The sequence below is a fragment of the Nannospalax galili genome, unplaced genomic scaffold, assembly GCF_000622305.1.
Source record: "Nannospalax galili isolate Female #2095 unplaced genomic scaffold, S.galili_v1.0 scaffold292, whole genome shotgun sequence".
Taxonomy (NCBI): Eukaryota; Metazoa; Chordata; class Mammalia; order Rodentia; family Spalacidae; genus Nannospalax; species Nannospalax galili.
Genome location: NW_008332663.1, coordinates 1,450,402 through 1,461,695, shown reverse-complemented (window position 1 = coordinate 1,461,695; position 11,294 = coordinate 1,450,402). Strand labels below are relative to the sequence as shown.

The window sequence follows — 11,294 nt, the reverse complement described above, 5'->3', positions numbered from 1 at the left end:
GGCCCTAGGGTAGCACTGTTGTTATTTAGCTTAATAAGCGTCTACATATTTGTAAAACAATAAGGTGAAAAATATGACTGTAAAGGAACAGTTTGGTAAAAACTGAGTTACAAAAGGTTAGGTGTTGAATTAGTAAATTTTAAAAAAAGTATTTCACTTATTATTTTTTCTCTACAGCCCTGGAATTCTCTTCTCACTTCAGTGACCAAACATCTGAAAAGAAGCAGCTTAAAAAAAAAAAAAAATGCTTATTTCAACTTGTGATTTGAGTAATACAGTTCATAATGATGGATACTTATAGCTATCATAGAAGGAAGCACCTGGTCTCATTGCATCCAGTTGGGAAGCAGAGAGAGATAAATGCTAGTGTTTATATCACTTTCTCTTTTTGCACAGTCTAAGACTCCAAACCATGAAAAAGGATGCCACCTAGCTTTAGGGTATTTCCAGTTTAACTGACAAAATCTACACTTAATCTCTCAGAGACATGCCAGAGGTATGTCTCCAAGATGATTCTATATCCTGTCATGTTCACAATCAATATCCACCAGATTGTTTTCTCTATACTTTGCTGCTATAGTGAAGACATTCACAGTCTATTGGAAATAAAGTCTGCAATGAATATTTTTTAAATTTCCTAAATATTAATATTGATTATACCAACAGGGACAGTTTCCATCTATCATAGTATTCGTTGTTCTTTATTGATTTTCATGAAACGAGTATCACTATTAATTATTGTAATCCATGTGCACTTGTTAAGGGAGCCTCTCAGCTCAAGCGCTGAAGCAGACAAGTAGTTAACGTGTACAGGAAACTTTAAAAATCTCAAACGATGTCTTAGAATAAAAGTGAAATTATTTCTTGTGACTTTATGTGACTGACAAGTTCTACACCCATTAATTTCCTGCTCTTTTATATAATTTTGAAAAATTCTATGTTTTTTTTCTTACCTACTTCCATTTTCTGTCTCAGTGGAAAATAACTTCAATGTTTCCTTAGAAATAAATAAGAATTCATTTCATCTTATAAAGCACCATAAGTGGCGATTCTTCTATGTGATTTTTTAAAAAACATATATTAGGTATCTGGTTATTCTGTGAATAAATGACCATTGTTGCTTGACCTACAAGTTTCTCACCCAGTAGCGAGTCTCTCTATTTTCTGCTTGCTGCTTCTTTTTTATTTTTCTTTACTAATTCTTGCTGCATAAACTTCTGCTTTGACTTCTCATAGCCATACATTTACTGAGTGGGATCCGTTCTTTAAGTGTTCACCCCTTCTCCAGTATTTTATTTCTTAACTCCATCTAACCCAAAGAAATCATACCACACTATCAAGTATTCAAAATTTCTTTATATTTATGGAGCAGATAAACTTTACAACCTTTAAAACATTGAATGAAGCAGTAATTTTTTAGTGGGTACAGTGAACTTTATTGATGTTCTTCAAGAGCATAGGGCTCCCTAACCCCCACCCCTTCTTCTGGGTCCAGGGATGGAAATGGTGAAGGGAAATGCTCAGTGTGCTGGGACTGAGCTGAGTCAAGGACTTCCCAACCAAGTTCCTCTCTCTTCCTCTTGCTCCAGTGAATGGTTCAGGGCTTCTTACTTCTTGGAGGACATGTGGACCATGAGGTCAACAACCCTGTTGCCCTAGCCAAATTCGCTGTCATACCAGGAAATGAGCTTGAGAAAGAGGTTGTTGAAGGAAATGCCAGCCCCAGCATCAAAGGTAGAAGGGTGGGTGTTGCAGTTAAAGTCAGAGGATACAACCTGGTTCTCAGTATAGCCCTGGATGCCCTGTAGGGGCCCCTCCAATGTTTGCTTCACAAACTTCTTAATGTCGTCATATCTACAGCTTTCTCCAGGTGGCAGATGAAATCCACCACCAGCATATTGGGGGCAGGAACTCTGGAAGGCCATGCCACTAAGTTTCAGGTTGAGCTTTGGGATGATCTTTCCCATGATCTTGATCTTGTCAGTGAATGCAAAGATGATGTTCTGGGCAGTCCCACGACCAACATGCCATAGTTTCCCAGAGGAGCTGTCCACAGTGTTTTGGGCAGCCATGATGGCATGAACTGTGGTCATGAATTCCTCAATTGCTGAAGCTGCCATGGATGATCTTGGACAGGGGGTTCTAAGCAGCAGTGAAGGAGGCATTGCTGACTATCTTGAGGCAGTTGCCTTACTTCTCCTGGTTCATGACCATAACAAACAAGACGCATCAGCAGAAGAAGCAGATGATCACCCTTTTGGCTTCACCCTTCAATTGGGCCTTGGCCTTCTCCATGATAATGAAGACCCCAATAGACTCAGGCATACTTGGCACCAACATCACCCCATTTTATATTGGCATCTAGCTCCTCGAAGATGGAGATGGCCTTCCCACTGATGACAAGTTTCCCATTCTCAGCCTTGATTGTACTGTGGACCTTGTCACAGTACAATCATACTGGACCATGTAGACCGTGTAGTTAAGGTCAATGAAGGGGACACAGATGGCAACAATATCTACTTTGCCAGAGTTGAAGTCAGCCCTGGTAACCAACACCCAATATTCCCAAATTCACTCTTCTTCACCATTGTGTCTCAGGGACAAGGTTGACACTACATGGAAGAGGAGTCTGTCTCTGGAACCAGGAACAGCAGAGAGATAAAGCTATATTTTTAACACGATGTAAGTGAAATACTCAGAAGACTCTGAAACAAAGATTAGAGTAAAACATTTTGGAAGTGGTCAATAAGACAATAGTAGTAAAAGACAAATGAGAGAGGAAATGCAAAGCACCGAATACAGTGTATGGGCTGGGAAGACAGTTACTGGGTAAAGTACCTGATGTACAATCATGAGGACAAGAGTTGAGACCTCAAGCACACATCTGAAAGGTGAGTGTGATGGTGGCAATTCCTAGTGTCAATGCTGGGGGGCAGAGAACTTGGGGTCTTATTTGTGATCCAGTGGATATGAAAGAGAGCTCTAGGTTTAATGACAGATCAATCCTGCTTCAAAAAATAAAGTGCAGAATAATAAGGAAGATATCATTTTTGGCCTCTGGCCTCCATATGGGAAATCATATTTGCCATGTACACATGCCTAGACATGTCTATATTACACAGACACACACACACAATGTGTGCATGCGTATGTATGTATGTATGTTTGTGTGTATGTCTGTGTGTATATGTGTGTGAATATATGTGTGAGTATGTGTGTGAATGTGTGTGTGTGTGTGTGTGTGTGTGTGTGTGTGTATTTGTGTGCCTGTCTAAGCCTCCAAAATGCTGGAGTTAAAGGTGTGGGCTAGAATGCCCAGTGTACCTAGAGTATATTAATATCAGTGGATGCTTTGCTAATTGGTGTAGGGCATTTGCTTCTATGTATTCTTTTCATTTGAGGCCTAGATTATGATGAGGCCTAGATTATGAGAATTTATCCATCTGGAGAATAATGTTGATCATAATTTTGATAACATAGGTGCTTAAATGTTTTGGATATATACTAGGCAAATGTGTGTGTGTTATTTTCATAAATACCTGAGTAAAAATTAGAGTTGTTGTTAATCCCATTATTTCATCATAAACTTTGTGGATTTTCATTGCCTTGTTCAAAGGTAAAGACAGTACAGTTTTTGCATGTATTGGTCAAATAGAAATGAAGATTTTGCTATTAAACGTTGTGTTTTGATGTTGGTTAATCATATTTGGAGATTCACTAGAATCACATATAATGATCTTCCAAATTGCGATGTTCCATGACTTTTGATAGGATCCTTCAATTGCTTGATTAGTTGTTGTTTCTTCTCATTTTCTTGAATCATTTCATCTTTCTTAGCCTTGTATTCTTAATTTGTAAACATTCTTGGTTCAATGATAACACTGATTAAAAAAATCATCAAAAGAAAAGAAAAAAAGAAAGAAAGAAAGAAGAGAAAGAAAGAAAAGAAAGGGAAGGAATGAATGAATGAAGCAAGGAAGGAAGGAAGGAAAGAGTACATGAACTTGTCAGAAAAAAAGTAATGAAGAGATATGGGAGGTATTGGAGGGGAGGGAGTGTGTGTAGATTTGATCAAAACACCTCATATGCATGTATGAAATTCTCAATAATTTTTTAAAGTAAAAAAACTTATTTTAGTCATATTTTGGTTATAACATCATTTATTTTATATTGTTTATGATAATTTCATATTCTGTCCTTCATAGAAAATTGTATCCCAACATTGTCTCTTTCCATACAATGGTCTCAATTCTTCCCTGTAATATTTACCATGATTCTTACAGTTTCATATCTATTACACATTTTCAAAAACAGTGCCCCTAAAATACATGTCTACATAGAGATATATGCATATGTATAAGATTAAGCATATATTTTAATACATTTATATTTAGTCAGAGTATAGCCTAAGACTGCACAGTTTTCTTGAAGATTTGACAGTATTATTAACATATACTGATAAAAATATGTTAAGTAAATTCATGCACTTTATTTTTCACAGCAGGTATTAACTATGTATCTTAGTAGCAGTTCATTTTACACAAGTATAATGGTGCAAGGCCAACAAGTACATGCAAAGGCATATCATCAAGTGATTAATAGATTTGTGTGAGTTTTTTTGGCTCCCGTCATCTGTTTAACAATGCATATATTATTTATAAGATCATGCAAATATCCCCACATTAATTCACTACACTACTCTGTAAAAACAGGAGAAGTTGTTAAATGGGGCAAAAAATTCAAAGCATTTTCATATTACGCTCTTTTGATAGGCATATTCAAATATGAATATTGCTTGCTGCAATAATTATTGAATTTGAAATATACATTTTATTAACATTTATATTCCTTTAAGATCTTGCATTTCCTAGTACTTTAAGATAATATAAAGTGATTTTATATATTAAATGTTAGTTTAATATTACTTGCTTGGATATGATATAAGGAAGATATTTTTATATTAAGAACCATTTTAAAATAACATTAAAGTAAGCATGATATAATGTACTTGTGAATTTGCAATAACTAATAAATATTGTGATTTCAGTCCCCAAAATAAATGATAATGTGTTCCCTGGGACAAACCTATTTTCAAGGAAAAGTTATTGACATGGAATTACTTTTTTGAAATCATTCTATGTCATTAAATTAATCTCTATTGTGAACTTCTGTGTTTATCATATATCTAGAAAGTGAGCAGAAAACTTATTAGTATGAAAATGGGACTTAAACTTTTTTCGTTCTTCATTTAACCACTAACCTAATAATCTAAGAGATGGACAGAAATATGTGTCTAATAAATATTGTTTCTTACAAATATATGTTTAGGTCATTGAGATGGCTCAGTGAGTAAGGGTACATGCTACCGAGCCCACAAACTTGAGTTCCATCCCAGGGATGCATATTGTGAAATGAGAAGACACCTTTAGGTTCTTTAGCATCCATATGCATGTTATGACACACCCTCCAAATAAATAAATATATAAATAAATAAATAAGCAAACAAATAAATAAGCAAATGTGACACAAATACACACTCAAATGCATGGTGGACTGGTAGACTAATACTGTTGGATGCATCTTTTTCTAAAATGGGACCAGTGACTAAACCATTTTAGGACAATTAAGTTTTGCTTTCTCTACTAACAAATCTTAAGCAAATACTTATTGAACATGCACACCATTCAATATACTATTATCACTTCTAGTTATGCTGTTACTCTCAGCATCACAGAATCCACAGTCCTTTGCAACAATACAAATCTCCTCCTTCCAAATGGCATATTTGGGGCTATGACTGCAGGTGAAAATGATGAACAAAAGAGGGTGTGGTTGAGAAGGGGCTAGGACCTGACAGACAGCTCCATTTGTCTACTGATGTTCCTTCTTTACTGTTTTTCTTTCCTATCACTTGTTGAAAGAACCCAGTAATTCAAAGAAGAAAAAATAAAAGCACTGGAATGCTTAATAACATGAAAACTCATTATGTTAATACCAAGTTTCTGAAATTTTTAAAATGATAATTAATAAATGTGAATGCAGTGTGTAATAGTCTTATTGAAAGAAAATCAACTGCAACCTAAGGCTTATGGAACATAGCAGGACAAGGGGTAGAGAGAATAATAATATGTCCCCCAACTCTCACTAGCAAATATTCCTCATACAAAAGAGTGTGATGTGTACTGCAGGCTACAGCTGTCTAAATTTTAGAGAACAGGAGACTGAAGAATGTGTGTCCTGGATAGGACTCTTAAACCTCACACAACCTGGCTCTTCCACCATTGTGGAAGAGAGGATGGAAAGATTGTAAGAGCCAGGGTTGATGCAGGAACATAAGGAAACAGACATTTTCAGGCCACTGGGAACATGCTCATATGAACTTGCATATGAACTTGTGACCATATACACAAAACCCATGCTGACTCAGTCCCACAAAGACACAGTATAGAATGGAGCAAATGGGCAGCAGGCCTCAATCCAAGCCAAGGAATAATTGGCAACTGATTACTTCTGGGTGAGGGAGTATAGATCTTCTTTAAGGCAGTGACCCAAGATAGGCTGACTAGACTCCAGTAGATAAACTTACCATGAGGGACATCTGGGTACAAATGCTTGACTGAATAGGACTTAACATATATGACAGATTGCATGAAATCTAGTGGGAGGTGCATAGGGGGAGTGAGGATGGGGAAGTGGGTCTAAATTTGATTAAGATCTATTATAGGAAATGTACCAAAACTCATTAATACATATTTTTAAAAAGCAGCTACAAAATAACATGGTTTAATGACAAAGCATAAAATAACACAAGACTCTGTGTGAGTCTAGAAGGGCAACGGTACAGAGTGCAAACCTGAACTGCACTAGTACAGCAGAGAGTCCTCATTAAAAACCATTCTCACTGCATATTTTCTGCCCTCATCAGAACACAAGTGAGATCATTTACAGTAACAAGGGAATTGGATCAGACCCAATCAAAATTGCTCTAGAGGCTTTGCCCCGGAATCCAGATTACTCTTCCTTGAAGTTAAAGCAAACTAAATCTGTAACAATAGCTCAAATGAATTATATTCAAATTTAGGAGGTATATCTGAAACTTGTTTATATTCTGCCAGCCTCTTTTTTTCTAATTTTTTCTTCAAGAATATTTTATTAGCATTTCTTTTTTTCTTTCTTTCTTTTTTTTGTTCACTTGTGGATCTCAAGGCTTAGTTGGTTTATTTACATAATAAACAAGCTAAGATTAACTTATAGATTGCAAGGCTAAGCAAAACTCATTTGTCCATAGCATGTCCATATTGTAAAAGTCATTACCACAATCTTCCCTGTAGAACTATCTTGAAATAAGACCACATGTAAAAATTAGGTGAGTGCTTTAAACAATAGTAACTATCATTATTGGTGTTTTTGCAATCAGTTAACTTCCAGTTTTGATAGCATAACCATATCTTATGCTCTTACAGTTTTCAATTTTTTAAATTACTTATTTAATAACCCCATAATTAGAAGAAGCATTTCATTACAACAGCATTGACATATTCAATAACAATTTCCAGAGCTCAGATACATCTCTTTCAAAATGGGCTGTAAATTTTCAGGTTTACAGTTGAATTAATACAGTTATACAATACTGTACTCAGTATGAACCCTATAAGATACAAAATTAAATGAGGATTTAACCTTTGAAAATGATCTCTGTTTCATTATTAAAATACACAGTTTCATAAAGAAAAATTCATTTTAATGAAATTAACACTAAGATGTTTCCACACACATTTCTACTCTCTATATATCTGATTATTATTAGTCACAGTTAGTTACTTTCTGAGATCCCTGGCATCAGAGCATGGATATAAAGCCATCAGGTAGATTTCAATGGTAAATTTTTTCACATCTACTAATTATTAAGGAGCAAATTTTTATGCTTTGAAGAATTATTGCTTTTTCCACATGATTAGAAGAAGTATTTCATTACAGCTTTAATATATTTAGTAACACACACCAGAGCAAAGACACATCTCTTTCAAAAGTGGCTGTAATTTTTAGGTTCACAGTTGAATTAATACAGTTATACAATATTGAACTCAGTATAAACCCTGTAAGGTATAAAACTGAATAAGTTTTTACCCTTTAAAGAAGATCTGCATATTTTCATTTTAAAATATGCAGTTTCCTACATTTTTAATGCTATTAACGCTTAGATGTTTGTACATGTGCCTTTAATCCTATGTGTCTGATGATTACTAGTCACAGTTGGTTACACTCGGATTCTTAGCACCTGAGTATGGATATAAAGTCATCAGGGAGATTTCACTGGTAATGATTATCATACAGAATATCCCACACAATCTTATTCATCTATATATCCACTTCTCATAGCATCCCCACCTCCCACATACTTGGGCCCAAATACACTGTCATCCCTGTTACGGTCCATTGTGTTGTTGACACTCCCAGCCATTCTCCAGTGCTTGTCCATCTGCTGAATCTAGTCAGCCTATCTAGAGACCCTTGTTTTAGGAAGATCAGCTGTTCGTCATCTAGCAGCAATCAGTTGTCAATATTCCCTTTGATAAGATTGGGGTCTGCAGTTCATTTCCCCAGTTCCATGCTGGGTTACTGTTTGAGAGTCTCTTGCGTCGCCTTGGCCAATAACTCAAAAGAAGGTATCTCCTGTCTGGCATTGTTTCTTGTTATGTAGCCTTTAGCTATACTCTTAAAAATTATATCGACCCCATTAATATTTGTTTATACTTTCCTTTTGGGTGTTTAAGACCCTACAGTTGTCCAAGAAGAAACTATCTTTACTCTTAAGGTCATTTGAGGGTCTGTTCCTCAGGGGTAACATGTACTTGGTAGGAGCCCCTGGCTCTTCTCTTTTACCAGTTTTGTCTATATGAGGATGTCAAAGGTCCTACTCGATCATGACTGGCTTCACTTGGAAGCATGGAGGAAATGTTTCTTCTGTGTTGACCTTCCTCTTTGTAGACTGGACACTGGTTCAGGTCCATCTGATGGGGTCTCCACAGCCTCCTTTCTCAAGGGTACAGGTAACTCACAACATTTCCAGGACATTTTGATGATGCTCAAAATTCCCTGGAACTTAGTCAACATAGGAGGTTAAGGAGCAAAAACTGTCCTTTATGTCCCCCTGACCAAATTAGTATATGCCTGAAAGTAAGGCTGTTAAACATCCAAGGAAGTTAGTTCCACCATTCTGGTACTTTAGGTACCATATGTCATGTGAATAAATGGCAAAGACCAAATGCTCTCAGATAAACGTTGCCTAGGCATATATTACATTCTTTGATCTGGTTGTATGTATAATTTGTCAGTACGTTGTTGGCCTAATATGGTTCCCTCTGGTTTTCTAAAACTACCTATGCATTGTTTATCTCTCACATTGTGCAACCTTTCCACAATGGTTTTCCCATTTAAGGTGCCCCCGTTTTTTTTTCCATTTCACCTTTAATAATACCCTTCTCCTATGGTCCCACCTCTCTTGAGCTCCTTCTTTCCCTTTATCCCCTAGGTTCCTTGTATAACCTTCCCCGTCTTCCCTGGAAATAACCCCATTTTTATCCATATCTCCCTTGTTAACACCAGTTTCTACTGTTCTTCTCTTTCAGATTCTTTCTTTTCCTTTACTTCCCTCATTCCTCTTCATTTTCTTGGTTCCTGTAGTTATGTCTGGATATATATTCACTTAAAAGAATTTGGTGCTAGGATCCACATATGAGGGAGAACATATGCCATTTTTTTGTTTTGTTTTGTTTTTAAGAGCCTGTTTTACTTCACTTAGTATAACAGTTTCTAGTTCCATTAATTTACTTGCAAATTTCATGATTTCATCTTTCTTTGCTGCTGAGTAAAATTCCACATTTTCATTATCCACTCGTCAGTTAAGGGACACTTAGGTTACTTCCATCCCTTAGCTTTTCTGAAAAGAGCAGCAACAAACATGGATATACAAGTGTCTCTGCAATAGGATGATTTCTTTGGGTATATGCCAAGGAGTGGTATGGCTGGGTCAAATGGTAGGTTCATTTATAGTTTTTAAAGAGTTCTCCACACTAATTTACATAAAGGTTGAACAAGCTTGCAGTCCCACCAACAGTGGATGAGCATTCCCCTTTCCCCATATCCTCTCCAACATTTGGTACCCTTTGGACTCTTGATCTTAGCCAGTCTGACTGGGGTAAGAAGAAATCTGAAACTGGGATTGCCCTAGTTACTAGTTCTGTTGAACACCTTTTAAGATGCTTCTTAGCCATCTTTATTTCTTCTTTTGAGAATTATCTGTTCAGCTCCTCAGCCCATCTTTTAATTGAGTTACTTCCTTTCTTGATACTTTGTTTTTTGAGTTTGTTATACATTCTGGATGTTAAGACTCTGTCAGATGGTTGCTGGTGAAGATTTTCTCCCATTCTGTGGATTTTTTCTTCACTTCTCTGGTTGCCTCCTTTGATATACAGAAGCTTCTTAGTTTAATGAGGTCCCATTTGTTGATTCTTGACCTTGTTTCCTGGGTAGTTGATGTCTGGTTTAGAAAATCCTTTCCTACACCTATAGCTTGTAGGTTATTGTCAATGTTTTCTTCTAACAGTTTCAGAGTTTCGGGCTTCACATTGAAGTCTTTGATCCATTTGGAGTTGACTTTTGTGCAAGGTGAAAGATAGGGGTTTAGTTTCATTCTTCTACAGGTGGAGATCCAGTTTTGCCAGCACCATTTGCTGATCATGCTGTGTTTCCTCTAGTGAATATTCTTGGCTCCATTGTCAAAGGTCAGGTGGCTGAAATTGAATGTACTCATATTTGGGTCTTCAATTTTGTTCCACTGATCTATGGGTCTATTTTTGTGCCAGTACCACGTTGTTTTTATGACTATAACTCTGTAATACAGTTAAAAATCTGGTATAGTAATCCCCTCAGCATTACTCTAGTGCTCAGGGTTGCTTTGGCTATCCGAGTTCTTTTGTGCTTCCATATGAATCTTAGGATTTTTTTTTTTTTCCAATTCTGTGAAAAATGTCATGGGGATTTTGATTGGCATTGCATTGAATCTATAAATGGCTTTTGGTAGGATGGTCATTTTCACAATGTTAATTCTTCTAATCCATGAGCATGGGAGGTCCTTCCATCTTCTGATGTCTTCCGCAATATCTTTCTTTAAGGAATTGAAATTTTCTTTGTAGAGGTCTTTAATGTCTTTGGTCAGGTTCATTCTGAGATTTTTTTTTTTTTTGAAGTTATTGTGAAGGGGAGTGTTTCCCCTCTTTCTCTGATTTTACTCT

General features: G+C 36.3%; 1 pseudogene; it reads right to left on the bottom strand.

The window, feature by feature from the left end:
- Positions 1 to 1,655: 1,655 nt before the first annotated feature.
- Positions 1,656 to 2,588, bottom strand: LOC103729561 (annotated as a pseudogene).
- Positions 2,589 to 11,294: the final 8,706 nt, after the last annotated feature.